Source organism: Hordeum vulgare, chromosome 7H (assembly GCF_904849725.1).
Source record: "Hordeum vulgare subsp. vulgare chromosome 7H, MorexV3_pseudomolecules_assembly, whole genome shotgun sequence".
NCBI lineage: Eukaryota > Viridiplantae > Streptophyta > Magnoliopsida > Poales > Poaceae > Hordeum > Hordeum vulgare.
In genome coordinates this window covers 205,699,969-205,716,012 of record NC_058524.1, presented here as the reverse complement: position 1 = coordinate 205,716,012, position 16,044 = coordinate 205,699,969, and the positions used below count along the sequence as shown (strand labels likewise).

Genomic DNA, 16,044 nt, shown 5'->3' with positions numbered 1-16,044 from the left:
CTCTGGAGGGCACATCTCGTGTCCGTTCTGGGCTCCGGAGAGGAGAGATCGTCGCCATCGTCATCACCAACCTTCCTTCATCGCCAATTCCATGACGCTCTTCACCGTTAGTGAGTAATCTCATCGTAGGCTTGCTGGACGGTGATGGGTTGGATAAGATCTATCATGTAATCGAGTTAGTTTTGACGGGGATTGATCCCTGGTATCCACTATGTTATGAGATTGATGTTGCTACTACTTGGCTATGCTTAATGCTTGTCACTAGGGCCCGAGTGCCATGATTTCAGATCTGAACCTATTATGTTCTCGTCAATATATGTGTGTTCTTGATCCTATCTTGCAAGTTGTAGTCACCTACTATGTGTTATGACCCGGCAACCCCGGAGTGACAATACCCGGAACCACTCCCGGAGATTACCATAGTATGAGGAGTTCATGTATTCACTAAGTGTTAATGCGTTGGTACGGTTCTCTGTTAAAGGAGAATCTTAATATCCCGTAGTTTCCATTAGGACCTCGCTGCCACGGGAGGGATGGACAATAGATGTCATGCAAGTTCTTTTCCCTAAGCATGTATGACTACATACAGAATACATGCCTACATTACATTGGCGAACTAGAGCTAGTTACATATCTCTCCGTGTTATAACTGTTGCATGATGAATAACATCCGGCATAATCATCCATCACCGATCCAATGCCTACGAGTTTGTCCTACTGGTCCTTGCTATGTTACCTTGCCGCTACTGCTGTCAGTGCTACTACTGTTACTCTGTCGCTATTGCTGTCGCTCGTGCTACTCTTACTTTGCTGCTACCGCTGTCACTTTGCTGCTACTTGTTACCGTTGCTATTGTTGCTATCACTACTTTGCTACTGATACTTTTCTGCAGATACTAAGTTTTTCAGGTGTGGTTGAATTGACAACTCAAGTGCTAATACTTGAGAATATTCTTTGGCTTCCCCTTGTGTCGAATCAAAAAATTTGGGTTGAATACTCTACCCTCAAAAACTATTGTGATCCCCTATACTTGTGGGTTATTAGGTCCTGCCGGACAAGTTATAACACTACACGATTTATCAAGGGGGTCCCCATAACAACCCCAAACGTGTTAGGAGCGATCAGTCATGGAATCAAACACTGGTAGCCGAAACTAAGGCGGCAATAACGGAACAAATCACCCGGCAAAAGCCTAGGCCTTCCGTCATTTACCAAGTGTATAGGTGCATTAATTAAATAGCAGTTTTAAACATAATGATATCAAAATTCTCATGTTATCACATGAGACAGCTGGCTCCTGCAACTAGCAAAGCTATCATTAGAATCTGAGCAAGCCTACTTAGCCATACAACATTAGCTAGGAGGGGAAGGTGTTTGGGTTTCATGGCAATATCAGGAGGCAATTATATCAAGTAGTAGGCAACGAACATATATCGAAGGAAACGTGATTCTAAGCATAACAAAGCTAGATACGATATCAAGGTCACAGTCATCTTGCCTGTGATGTCTTCAGCTTGGAACTGCTCTTGTTCGTCCTACATGTACTCTCCAGAATCCACGTACTCGCTCTCTGATCCCGGTGCTATCCAAGATAAAAATAACAGCCAATGAACACCAACACAACATGATGCAACAAACACATGATGCATGAGATGAGAATGAAGCATGCATCTCTATTCTAGTCACTTGCATATGCATGAGAAGAGAAGATAAACTTCTGGACAGAACTTCACTCTAAGTTATCTTGACATGCTTGAAGATGGCATGAACAGGTGCGACACGAGAAAATGATGCAAAAGCATATATAGAACGTTGAGAACGGAGCTATGGATCAACCGGAAACTACGAAACAAGATTTGGAGTCCTACGGATCAATTCCACCACAAGCACACTCCAATGGCACTCTTCTGGTATTCCTAGGTTGCCACATGATCAAACAAACAAATATAGGCGGGGTGGTGCAAGGAAACTCACCACACCACCAACAATACTATCACAAGCTTCAAAACAACTAAAACATGCAATCTGTCCTAAACAGCATCATAGTAGTTTGTGAGCAACATGCAAAGTACCTACAACGACCCAAATGTGCCAAACAAGATATGTGGCAAAAGCTATTCAAAATCTCTACAAGCCTGAGCAAGAAGATAATATAAAGGAGTCACACACAGGAAGATCTATAGGTGCTAACTTGGACAAAAATAACAGATTTCAGGGACTTTGTGAAAATCTCAGATTTTCACGAGTTGCTTATGCTCTGAAGCATTTTGACAGCCTCCAAAATAATATCTACAGGAAGTGAATGTGCAAGAAATTTAACAGAGAGCTAGACAAACACAAAAGCTCCAACTCTCTAGTTGATTGCAAGGGCTGATTCCCAACACATGAGATTTTGCAACCACAACAACAAGGGAAGAAAATAACAGCAGTTTCTCAGACTTAGTGAAAATCACAGATTTTCACCGAGCTGACAATTTCAGCCACATGTCAACTTTGACAAGGCACAACTTGCACATATAAACTCCTAAGCATAAAACAAAACTACCATGCTGTAGAGGGGTTCACCCACTATTGCCACATCAAGGATTCATCCTCATGGGCCCATCACGCCACATGGCACTAAGCTCTAAACATAGCATCAAGACAGAAAAAATGACAGTTTATGAAGTTGCTCCAAAGTGAAATCTGATTCCACCAGTGGATTCCTGGGATGATTCTACCCCAAATCCATATATAATATCTAGGTACTTGCATACCACATGAGGACACAAAGTTGAAAGGAAAAAACAACATAGAATCATATAGTCTCAAATAGCGCCATATCACATGTGGTACTCACTATTTCATCATCCACACATGCACAACTCACACCCACAACTCCAATGGTGACATGAGGGGTTAGCCTCATGCACATGAGCCTCAGCACATCACCACACACACACACATGCACAACCTACACATATACACACTACTCCTACTCATGCTAGAGCAACCACAACAACACCAAGGGTTTGACTACACACACATATGCATATACAAGCTAAAATAAAAGGAAAACCTATTGGTTTGTCCTTAGGCACAAGCAATCTTTCTGTCCAAGCAAGCTAATGTTCAACACAAGCAACAACATGCAAAAAAATAGAAAGGGGCATCCCTGGGATCGAACCCAGGATCACCCCTGGATCGACAGGCAGCCACACCACTACGCTACAACACTAGACTCGACAGAACAGAGGGGGCTACGAGGGTAAGCTTCCCTGTTCGCTACAGTACCAGAAAAACAAACTAAAAAGGGGTGCGCTTGCGGGGGCTCGAACCCACGACCTACGCGAAGCAAAATCACCCTACTGCCACTGCGCTATTCGATCGATTGTTACTACATAGGGGGAGGTAACTCTCTTAGGAATACCCCCTGCTTCTCCTTCCACGCGACGGCGACCGAAATAGGGGAGGGTCACCACCGGCGCTACGCTACAAATTGGGCTACGGGCACTCGCGGGGAGGAAGAGGGGCTCAAGGCGAACCCATTTCACCCCTAAACACGACGAGAGGCGCACTGCAGCTACGGCTCCACGAGCACGGCGGCACCGGCGACAGAGAGGAACTACGCGTGCAACTACGGCTCTAGGAGAGATCCTACTAGCAGGGGAACAGGGAGGAGATCGGCTGCTCACCCATGCGTCGAGGAGGACGGGCTGACGGAGAGGAAGAAGACATCGAAGAGGAAGAAGCCGTTGCGGAAGAAGTCGTCGGAGCAGAGGAGGAAGGGGGTCATCGTCGACATCGTGGAAGTAGAAGCGATCGGCGTCTCCTTGCTGCGGGAATGGACTCCCTTGGATCTCCGCTTGCTCCTAGAACGCTTGGAGAGGAAGAAGGGGAACGACTTCGACGGCGGCGACCTCAACAGGGGCCGGCCATGGCGGAGGAGGATCTCGGGCCACCTCCTCACGGCGCCAGTGAGAGGGAGGAGGAAGATGGAAGGGTTAGGGCTTCGAGGGGAAGGCAGTGTGGCTTTCTAATGCCTTGGGAGGCGAGCGCAGGCCGCAGGATATGGAGAAGGAGGAGATCGACGGAGGGGATCGACGCCGTACAAGGGTGACGACAACGAGGAGGAAGAAGGACGCGTTAGTGGGCTGCCCTCGCGAAGGAAAGAAGAGGTTGGGCCGGCGAGGGGAGGAGGCCCACTCGGTTAGCGCCAAATAAGCAGAAAAGGAATCCCAGGTTATTTCCTACTTTAAATAAAACAGAGACAAATAAATGCAAATAGGCAAAACTGTTGACCCCAAAATAAAACAAAAATGCCCCTGGTCATAAGGGAATTATGACCCAATAAAATAAAATGAAAAGAGGATTTTTTGGGACAACTAAAATAATTACAAATCAGATTTATTTAAATCTGGTTTTGAAGGTAATCCACATCAAAACAAAGTTGTAAAATCCCTCTTTCACATATCCACACTCACAATAAAGGCACTAAAAGGTCAACATTTTAAAACAGGTTTTCCAACAAGTTCAATATGGGTCTTTTCCAAATAAAAGGAGAAGGAGCTATTTTGGAAATCTAGTTTTGAAAACAAGCAAGTTGAAACTACCACTTCACACATGATGGATCACACCCAAAGGAACCACATCACCACATGACCACACTCATCATGGATCACCACAACAAACACACAAAGGACACAAGAATGCAAAAGAGATGGCATGGCATGACCACATGAAATAACACATGGAATATAGCTCACATAGCAATGACATCATGGACCCACACATGGCAAGGTTCCGAATATGGAAATGTTACACTTGGGGCATTACAATATTGCAATCAGGTTTCTATTGGCCCACTCTCTTCAAGGATGCCCGTAAGTTTGTCTTGTCTTGTGACGAATGTCAAAGAATAGGTAGTATCGGCAAACGTTAGGAAATGCCTATGAGTTATTCACTTGTCATTGAACCATTTGATGTTTGGGGCTTTGATTATATGGGACCTTTTCCAAAATCCAACGGGTATACTCATATCCTAGTTGCTATTGAGTACGTTACTAAGTGGGTAGAAGCTATCCCAACTAGTAGTGCATCTCACAACACTTTTATCAGGATGCTTAAAGAAGTTATTTCCCCCAGATTTGGAGTCCCTAGATATCTAATGACTGATGGTGGTTCACATTTTATTCATTGTGCTTTCCATAAAACGCTTGCTAAGTATGATGTTAACCATAGAGTTGCATCTCCCTATCATCCTCAGTCCAGTGGTCTAGTAGAGCTAAGTAATAGAGCGATTAAACTAATTCTGCGAAAGACTGTCAATAGGTCTAGAAAGAATTGGTCTAAGAAGCTCGATGATACACTGTGGGCTTATAGAACAGCTTATAAGAATCCCATGGGCATGTATCCGTACAAAATGGTTTACGGCAAAGCATGTCATTTACCTCTTGAGCTAGAGCATAAGGCTTATTGGACAATCAAAGAGCTCAACTTTGATTTCAAACTTGCTGGTGAGAAGAGGTTATTTGATATTAGCTCGCTTGATGAATGGAGAGCTCAGGCATATGAAAATGCCAAGTTGTTCAAAGAAAAGGTTAAGAGGTGGCATGATAAAAGGATACAGAAACATGAGTTCAATGTAGGTGATCATGTCTGGCTATATAATTCTCGTTTAATATTTTTTGCAGGCAAGCTTCTCTCTAAATGGGAAGGTCCTTACATTGTTGAGGAAGTATATCATTCCGGTGCCATCAAGATCAACAACACGGAAGGTAATTTTCCAAGAGTGGTAAATGGGCAGAGAATCAAGCATTATATCTCAGGTACTCCCATAAATGTTGAAAGGAATATTATCAATACCATAACTCCGGAGGAGTACATAAGGGATATTTATCAGCCTGTTTCAGACTCCGAAAACAAAGAGGTATGTGATTCGGTAAGTAAACCGACTCCAAAACTTTTCCAGTAGGAATTTTTCTCCGTTTTGGAATTTTTTGAAAAATAGAAAAATTTAAAGTAGTCCGGAAAGCGCACGAGGAGGCGACAAGCCTGCCAGGCCCGGGCCACTCCCCTGGCCGCGCCTGGGGGTCTTGTGACCACCTCGTGTGCCTTCTGGACTCCATTTTCTTGTGGAGTACTCCTTCTGGTCGGGCAAAATCATTATATATTCTCCCGTAAGGTCTGACCCTCGTATCACACAATTTTCCTCTGTTTTCGTTTCGAGCCTGTTTTTTGCCGCAGATTTAGAGCAAGATGTTGTCTCATGAATCTGTGGGGGAGAACGATCTCCCTCATGTCTATGAAGAAGTAAATGCTGATCTGAAAAGAATGGAGGTCATGGAGGCCAAGGAAAGGCTACCTAAAGAAACTAAGGGCAAACGTAAGGAGAAGAATCCGGCGTTGGATGAAGGGAAATCTATGCTCAACAAGGAAGAAACCGAGGAAGAGGATTTTCTTCAACCTTACCTCCACCTTTTACCTCCATCCTTGATCGAGCTCTTCAGGTTATGTGAAATAACTCGTGTTCGTAATACTTATCTCACTCGTGAAGTTGTTTTGCTGGAGAAACATATCATAGAGCTCCAAGGTATAAATCAAAGATTGATGGCCCTCTTGAAATCAAAGGACAAAACAATTCCACCACCTTCACCTCCAAAGGAAGACAACTAAGCATGGGTATGGGCAATCCCCTTGGTTTGTGCCAAGCTTGGGGGAGTTGCCCCAGTATCGTATCACCATCACATCTTTTGCCTTTACCTTTTCTTAGTTCGTTCCTTTTTGGTTTTATCTTTCTCTAGTAGAATAAAGTTCTTAGTGTTTTAGGCTTGAGTTTTGCTTTGTGTCACCCCCGATGTATTCGAGTTTGTGAGTCATATAATAAAGAGTGTTTTAGATTAGGGCCTTGGCTCATGCCATGATTAAAAGAATGATAACAGAACAAAAGCATGAACGATCATGTAATGATCTTATGGGAAGTGATGGCTTCACATATAAAAAGAATGTTGATTGAAACTTGTTAAGGGTGGAGAAACGTAGACCTTGGTCATTGTTGCAATTAATAGGAAGTAATAAAGAAGGAGAGGTTCACATATGAATATATCATCTTTGACACCATCTATGATTGTGAACACTCACTAAACTATTACATGCTTAGAAGTAGATGTTGGACAAGGAAGACAACTTAATGAATTGGGTTTGCTTGGTTACGAACAATGTTATATGACTAGAGATCCCTTAGCATGTGACGATTGCTTCCACCTCATATTAGCCAAAACTTCCGCACTAAGTAGAGATACTACTTGTGCATCCACAAACCTTCAACCCCAGTTTTGCCATGAGAGTCCACCATACCTACCTATGGATTGAATAAGATCCCTGAAGTAAGTTGTCATCAGTGCAAGCAATAAAAATTGATCCCTAAATATGTATGATCTATTAGTGTGTGGAAAATAAGCTTTGTACGAACCTGTAATGAGGAAGATATAAAAATGACAGACTGCATAATAAAGTTCTTTATCACAGGAGGCAATATTAAGTGACGTTCCTTCACACTAAGAGGTCGCACATCCAAACCTCAAAAGCGCATGACAACCTCTGCTTCCCTCTGCGAAGGGCCTATCTTGTATCTTTACTTTTTGCCCTTGAAAGAGTCATGGTGATCTACACCAATTCCTTATTTCGCCTTTATCTTGGCTAACGTCATATGCTAGGGAAAGATCTATATTCATATGTCAACTTGGAAGTAAGTATTCATGATTTATTATTGTTGACATTACCCTTGAGGTAAGTAGTTGGGAGGCAAAACTATAAGCCCCTGTTTTTCTCTGTGTCCAACTGAAACTTTGATCTCATGAGTACTACGTGAGTTGTAGCAATTGTATAAAATGAAAAGATGATTGAGTATGTGGATTTTCTTTACAAGCTCTTATTTGACTCTTTCCGATGTTATGATAAATTGCAATTGCTTCAATGACTAAAGGCTATCGGTTGTTAATTCTCATTAAGCTTCTTGATCCTTACTTTACCTAGTGAAGGAATTGTCACTTTAGCATAAGAGTTCATATGATGGTATTGTTGTTCTGACTATGATCATGATGCATGCATGCCCGTATCTTGTTTTGTCGACACCTCTCTCTCTAAACATGTGGGCATATTTTATTGATCTCGGCTTTCGCTTGAGGACAAGCGGGGTCTAAGCTTGGGGGAGTTGATACGTCCATTTTGCATCATGCTTTCATGTTGATATTTATCACTTTATGGGCTTTTATTACACTTCACGTACAATACTTATGCCTTTTCTCTCTTATTTTGCAAGGTTTACATGAAGAGGGAGAATGCCGACAGCTAGAATTCTGGCCTGAAAAAGGAGCAAGTTTGAGATACCTATTCTGCGCAACTCCAAAAGACGTGAAAATGAACGAGGATTTATTTTGGAATTTATAAAAAATACTGAGCCGAAGAAGTACCAGAGGGGCGCGAGGAGGAGGCCACAAGCCTGCTAGGCGCGGCCTACTCCCCTGGCCGCGCCTAGGGGGCTTGTGAGCTCCCTGCTGGCCCTCTGGCCCCCCTCTTTTGCTATAAGGAGGGTTCCATTCCAAAAACAAATCAAGAGGAGGCTTTCGGGAGGAATCGCCGCCGCCACGAGGCGGACTTGAGCAGAACCAATCTAGAGCTCCGGCAGGGTCGTCCTGCCGGAGAAACTTCGCTGCCGGAGGGGGAAATCGTCGCCATTGTCATCACCAACACTCCTCTCATCAGAGGGGACTCATCACCATCAACATCTTCATCAGCACCATGTCATCTCCAAACCCTAGTTCATCTCTTGTAACCAATCTTCGTCTCGCGACTCCGATTGGTACTTGTAAGGTTGCTAGTAGTGTTAATTACTCTTTGTAGTTGATGCTAGTTGGATTACTCGGTGGAAGATTATATGTTCAGATCCTTGATGATATTCAATACCTCTCTGGTCATGAATATTATTATGCTTTGTGAGTAGTCACTTTTGTTCTTGAGGACATGGGATAAGTCTTGCTATAAGTAGTCATGTGAATTTGGTATTCGTTCGATATTTTGATGCGTTGTATGTTGTTTTTCCTCTAGTGGTGTTATGTGAACGTCGACTACATAACACTTCACCATAATTTGGGCCTAGAGGAAGGCATTGGGAAGTAGTAAGTAGATGATGGGTTGCTAGAGTGACAGAAGCTTAAACCCTTGTTTATGCGTTGCTTCGTAAGGGGCTGATTTGGATCCACTAGTTTAATGATATGGTTAGACTTTGTCTTAATTCTTCTTTCATATTTACGGATGCTTGTGGGAGGGGTTAATCATAAGTGGGATGTTTGTCCAAGTAAGGGCAGCACCCAAGCACCGGTCCACCCACATATCAAACTATCAAAGTAGCGAACGCGAATCATATGAACATGATGAAAACTAGCTTGACAGAAATTCCCGTGTGTCCTCGGGGGTGTTTTACCTCCTATAAGAGTTTCTCCAGGCTTGTCCCTTGATACAAAAGGGATTGGGACACTTTGTTGCACCTCTTGTCACACAACTACTTGTTACCGATAATTTAAGTGCTTGCAGAGATTACCTTGCTGAAAACCACTTGTTAGATCCTTCTGCTCCTCGTTGGGTTCGACACTCTTACTTATCGAAAGGAATACGATAGATCCCCTATACTTGTGGGTCATCAGTGGCCTCGGCATTGGGGACATGGTATGCTCTCCTCATCCTAGTTCTTTTGTTGCCTCGGCCTTGTATATGTTTGCATGTCCAAATCTTGTTGATCATGTGCTGTAGGCATTTCAATCTTTGGAAGCATTCAAGGACTGGCACAATGACAAGACATTCACGCTTACACATTGTTGGACGATCATCAACGATTGCCCTAAGTTCAAGGATCAATATCGTGAACTCCAAAGGAAGAGAGGCAAGAAGACGGCCAAGTTTGCCGGAGGTGGAGATGGCGAAGCGTTGAAGATGCCGAGGGGCAAGACCAACTCCAAGGTGGACGACATACGTGATGCCGCATCCATGGCCTTGCATGAGACCTTGCATGGTATGATGTCTCAGAAGGAAATGAGGGACGAGAAGAAACGACAAAGCAAGGACAAGCAAATGAAGCAATACCTGGATCTTCAATGGAAGAAGATTGAGATGGAGGAGGCGGCCAAGAAGAGGAAGATCGACCTGGAGGAGGCGGCCCGACAAAGGCAGCTCGACATCGAGGCCGCCAATGTCGAGGCCAGGAAGAGGCAGTTCGACATCAAGGCCACCAATGCCGCAACCAAAGCGAAGGAGGTGGCCCTTGCGATCGTGAGCGTGGACTTGACAAAGATGAGAGAGAAGACGAGGAGCTGGTTCGAGGCCAGGCAGAAGGAAATGTTCGATGCCGACGGCCTGAACTAGGTCGTCCGATCGGACATGTCCGTTCTTTTTTGGAGGCTGGCATGGGTGCCGCCCGCTCGGCCGCTGCTGTATGCCGACAAGAAACAGATTTATTTTGGAGGCTGGCTATGTTGCCGCCCGCTGGTTGTGTTGTCGGCAAACAAACTATTCATTTTGGAGGTTGGCTGTGTTGCCGGCCGCTGGCTTTGCTGCCGGCGAGGACGTGTAGGCCGCCGGCTGTGTTGCCGGCGTGAACTAGGGCCGCTGGCGTGAACTGGGCCGCTGGTATTTGAAGCGTTGTTCTTTTGGAGGCGGACAAGATAGGGCAAACGGATGCGGCCGCGCGCTGGGCGCACGACAAGCGCATCCCAGGACAGGGCCATACACGACACCATCTCCCCACCCAAACAGACAGAATCCGAGCAAAACGGGCGTCTGTTTGGGGTCGCGCGGTGGAGTTGGCCTTAGGAGGAGAGCCAGTTTTATACGCGCTTCACGCGCGAGAGGGCACGTCCTAAACCCATGGCCGTATGAACCCATTTTTCAAAAAATACATTTTAAGTACGTTTTAAAAAGTGTCAATAAAATCCACGCATATATGTTCGCGAATTTGGGTGTGCGACACAAAGTTTTGTGAAAAAAATGTCTTCTTATTTTGTCCCCGCAAACAAGAAAAATTTCAGTTCTTTTAACTAGCGTTCGACAGACACAATTTTTTTCTCCTTTTTTGCACAAGCCACAAGAAAATGTTATTATTTTATGAAATCATGCACGCCAATAGAACATGAAGATATATCCGTGCAACTTTTTTTTGGATTCTTTTAGCATTTGAAAATGAAATTTTCAAAGTGGGTTCAAATGTACCCAGGTTCATCTATGCACTTTCCCGTTGGGCGCCATTATCATGTGTTGAGAAAAGGAACATTTCCCTTTCAAAGCTCCCTTGATGGATCAAATCTCTCCTCAACTCTATAACCGGATTAATCACTCCCTCAAATTTGTCATACACGATCAATCAGGCCCTAAGGTGGTATTGGACAGAATTACGGGTGGTTTCGGTGCTGACTAGATACATAATGATGATGATTGTGTATATGTCGTGAGTTAAAAAAATTGAGTGGTCGCGGTGGACAGCAGATCGGGGGGGGGGGGGTGAGGGGGGGCGTACAGGTGTAGTCATTGTCGAGGGAATTGCACAAACCACCACTTATTGAGGCTAGTGTTGCACAAAACACTTACTATACATGTTTGTTGCAGTAAACATCACATATTGGTTTAATGCATTACAGTTAGGTCCAATATAGTGCTTAGATACATTGACATAATTTAAGAAGAATGGTTCCAACTTGTAAGCATGCACGTGACAATAAAAATCGACCACATCAGCCAACAAATGGCATGGGAATAAAAGCGGCTCACATTTAGGAATGGGACGACATGAGGACATGAGATTGTTTTCCTATTTCACTCGAGGTCTAGGGTATGTATAGTAGTTTATAATGGTCATGTTGCATCTTTGCAAGTACTTGGATGTTAACATGTGATGGTTGTATATTTCGGTGTGTGAGACTAGACATATTGTTTTGCGATGGTTGCAATGGCCATATGGCAACTACTTTGATGTAATGGCCATACTGTAACTACTTGGATGCTAAAATCTGATGGGAACAATATCTAACATGTTTTTGGTCCTAGAAATCTCATGACAAGCTTGTTCCATTCAAATTTTGTTTCAAAAATTAACAATTTGGGAAAAGTGTGAGAAAAGTTTACTCCCTCCGTATCACAATGCAAGACATTTTACAAGCTAAGAGCGTCTACAAACCTGATGGGCAAATCCGACCCTCAAATGCCCGCTGACGCATCCATGGACTTCGATTGTTCAACCCTCAAATAATGCATTCTACAACGGATATGAAAATTAGAAACATAAAATTCATACTGTTGCATGCAACGTAAACCTAATAGTAAGCAGAGCTCGTCTATCTCTGCCTTGTTCATGTCCGATGGCTGCCTGCGCCCCTCGTAATGTTGGTCCGGTTGCCGATGAGGTAGAATAGGACATGGTACACTACCCGGCTCACACGAGCCAACCTCCCACCATCTCCCATGGAATACTCTTCCTAGTCGGAGACCGTAACTAGGACGGTGCCAGTGGACGTGAGATCGATCACGGATCCCTCCTCGGAGGAGCCGACATCCATCACGACACGGTTGCGGCACACATCGGTTCACCATATGACTCTGCTCTCCAACTTCCACCGTCGTGAGGGATTTCAACACCTCCCACATCCGCTGCCTCACACCACAGTCACGTCGCACGATGCTTGCGTCCACGGACGCCCATGGTGCGTGCTGAGCATCCAATGTAACGGTTCTGCATCTATCACCGCGTCCAGACGCTAGACGGATAGCACCGACTCCAGTGAGGCAGCGATGCTGGATCCATGAACCGGTTGTGCACACACAACGGATACTCGACGGAAGGTGTACGAGCACTACTGTCAGGCGTCCGCTTCTCGGGAGCGGCAGACCGCAAGCCGGACGGCCATCTCCTCCGCAGGGTCGTGTGGGATGAGCTTGGGGTCGACAAATCTCAGGGTGAAGGAGTCGAATCCGCTGCCCGCCATGCCAAAGAAGGCCAGACATCGCTATATGTGATCTCGGGTGGCGAAGGGGCGTGGAGAGAAGGGAAGTGAAGTAGCTTGGGTTTGGTCCAACGAGCGGACTCGGAGGAATATATGTGCGGTCGGGTGGGCAAGCGTGGTTCGGGTCCGACATGGCAGGCGTGACTGGGCGCCCCCATATTCGTCCCATATTTGGGTTGGATATGAGGGGTGTCGGTCAGCCCGGGCGTTTGAGGCCCGTTTGAGGCGCCCGTTGATACATCTCCGTTGTATCTACTTTTCCGTACTCTTTTGCCCTTGTTTTGGACTCTAATTTGCATGATTTGAATGCAACTAACCCGGACTAACGCTATTTTCAGTAGAATTGCCATGGTGTTGTTTTTGCGCAGAAATAAAAGTTCTTGGAATGACCTGAAAATTTATGGAGAATTTTTGTGGAATTTATGAAAAATAATGGCACAAGAATCAGCGGAGGAAGTGGAGCTGTGAGCCTACAAGCCCACCAGGCGCGGCCCCCCCTGGCCACGTCTGGCAGGCTTGTGGGGCCCACAATGCTCCACCGCCTCCAATCTCAGCTCTATTTAGTCCGTCTCGCCCGGAAAAAAAATCAAGGAGAAGAGTTCATCGCGTTTTACGATACGGAGGCGCCGCCACCTCGTGTTCTTCATATGGAGGGCAGATCTGGAGTCTGTTCCGGGCTCCGGAGAGGGGAAATCGTCGCTATCATCATCATCAACCTTCCTTCATCGCCAATTCCATGATGCTCTTCACCGTTCGTGAGTAATCTCATCGTAGGCTTGCTGGACGGTGATGGGTTGGATGAGATCTATCATGTAATTGATTTAGTTTTGACGGGGATTGATCCCTAGTATCCACTATGTTCTGAGATTGATGTTGCTACTACTTTGCCATGCTTAATGCTTGTCACTAGGGCCCGAGTGCCATGATTTCAGATCTGAACCTATTATGTTGTCACCAATATATGTGTGTTTTAAATCCTATCTTGCAAGTTGTAGTCACCTACTATGTGTTATGACCCGGCAACCCCGGAGTGACAATAGCCGGAACCACTCCCGGAGATGACCATAGTATGAGGAGTTCATGTATTCACCAAGTGTTAATTCGTTGGTCCGGTTCTTTATTAAAAGGAGAACCTTAATATCCCATAGTTTCCATTAGGACCCCGCTGCCACGGGATGGGATGGACAATAGATGTCATGCAAGTTCTTTTCCCTAAGCACGTATGACTACATACGGAATACATGCCAACATTAGATTGACGAACGGGAGCTAGTTACATATCTCTCCGTGTTATAACTATTACATGATGAATAGCATCCGGCATAATCATCCATCGCCGATCCAATGCCTACGAGTTTTTCCTACTGGTCCTTGCTACGTTACTTTGCCGCTACTGCTGTCACTGCTGCTGCTGTTACTCTGTTGCTAGTGCGGTTACTTTGCTACTACTGGTTACTGTTGCTACTTCTGCTATCATACTACCTTGCTACTGATACTTTGCGGCAGACACTAAATCTTTCAGGTGTGGTTAAATTGACAACTCAACTGGTAATACTTGAGAAATATTATTTCGCTTCCCCTTGAGTCGAATCAATAAATTTGGGTTGAATACTCTACCCTCGAAAACTGTTGCGATCCCCTATACTTGTGGGTTATCAAGACTATTTTCTCGCGCCGTTGCCGGGGAAGCCAAAGTCAAGAATAGTCTCCCGTCAACGTGCTATTTTCTGGCGCCGTTGCCGGGGAGGCACAACTATATTCTCTGAGTTACTTGGGATTTACGTCTGCTGGTCACTATGAGGAATCCGATAGATCCAAGAACTAAAGTCTTGCCCTCAACTACGAGGACAGGTAAGGAACTACCATCTAGCTGTGCACTTGATCCACCCTCAGTTATGAGTAAGTTTGCGACACCGCCTCCTGCTAGAAATCTTGATATGTCGCATGTGCTTGATGATGCTACTTCTGCTGCCCATGATGCTTATGATGATTCTATGCTTGATACTGCTTTGCCTGATGATGCTATGCTTGATACTGCTTTGCCACTAGGTGCATTCCTTGATGCACAAATTGCTAGAGTTGCTGCTAGATGTGATGATACTTCTGAAACTGCTGATACTGTTGAAGTAGAACCTTCTATTTTGCCTGCTAGAACTAGCTCTCCAAGAAATGAATTGCCTGATATGCCTGAGCATTATGATATGGAGGGAGAGATAGCTGAGGAATTTCTTGCGTGTAAGGATAGCTATGATGTTGAGAAATTACTGCTCAAGTGTAAAGAAAAATCTCTGAACGCTAGGATGAAATATGACCCGAAGTTTGCTACTTCGCCTATCTTTGTGACCGATAAGGATTATGAATTCTCTATCGACCCTGAGTTAATCAATCTGGTCGAATCTGATCCTTTTCACGGTTATGAGTCTGAAACGGTTGTAGCCCATCTTACCAAACTGCACGGTATAGCCACCCTATTCACTAGTGAGGAAAAGATTCGCCACTACTATATCCTCAAGCTGTTTCCTTTCTAGCAAAAGGATGATGCTAAGACCTGGTTCACTTCTCTTGCTCCTGGTTATGTGTGTAGCCCCCAGGATATGGTCTACTACTTCTGTGAAAAATATTTCCCTGCCCATAAGAAGCAAGCTGCCTTGCAGGAAATATACAACTTTGCACAAGTTGAACAAGAGAGTCTCCCACAAGCTTGGGGGAGGCTCGTCCAGCTACTGAATGCTTTGCCTGATCACCCTTTTGAGAAGAATGAAATACTTGATATCTTCTATAATGGACTTACTGATGCTTCTAGAGAACACCTAGATAGTTTTGCTGGTTGTGTTTTTAGGGAACAAACCGTAGAACAAGCTGAGATCCTATTGAATAACATCTTGTGCAATGAGAATGCTTGGACTATTCCCGAACCACCTCCTAAGCCAACTCCAAAGAAAAGAGGTATTCTATTCCTCAGTCCCGAAGATATGCAGGAAGCTAAGAAATCTATGCGAGAGAAAGGCATTAAATCTGAAGA

The 16,044-nt window shown here is 44.8% G+C and overlaps 1 pseudogene; it reads left to right on the top strand.

Annotated features, from left to right (window-relative positions):
* Positions 1-10,395, top strand: part of LOC123408621 — a 63,501-nt pseudogene extending 53,106 nt beyond the window's left edge.
* Positions 10,396-16,044: the final 5,649 nt, after the last annotated feature.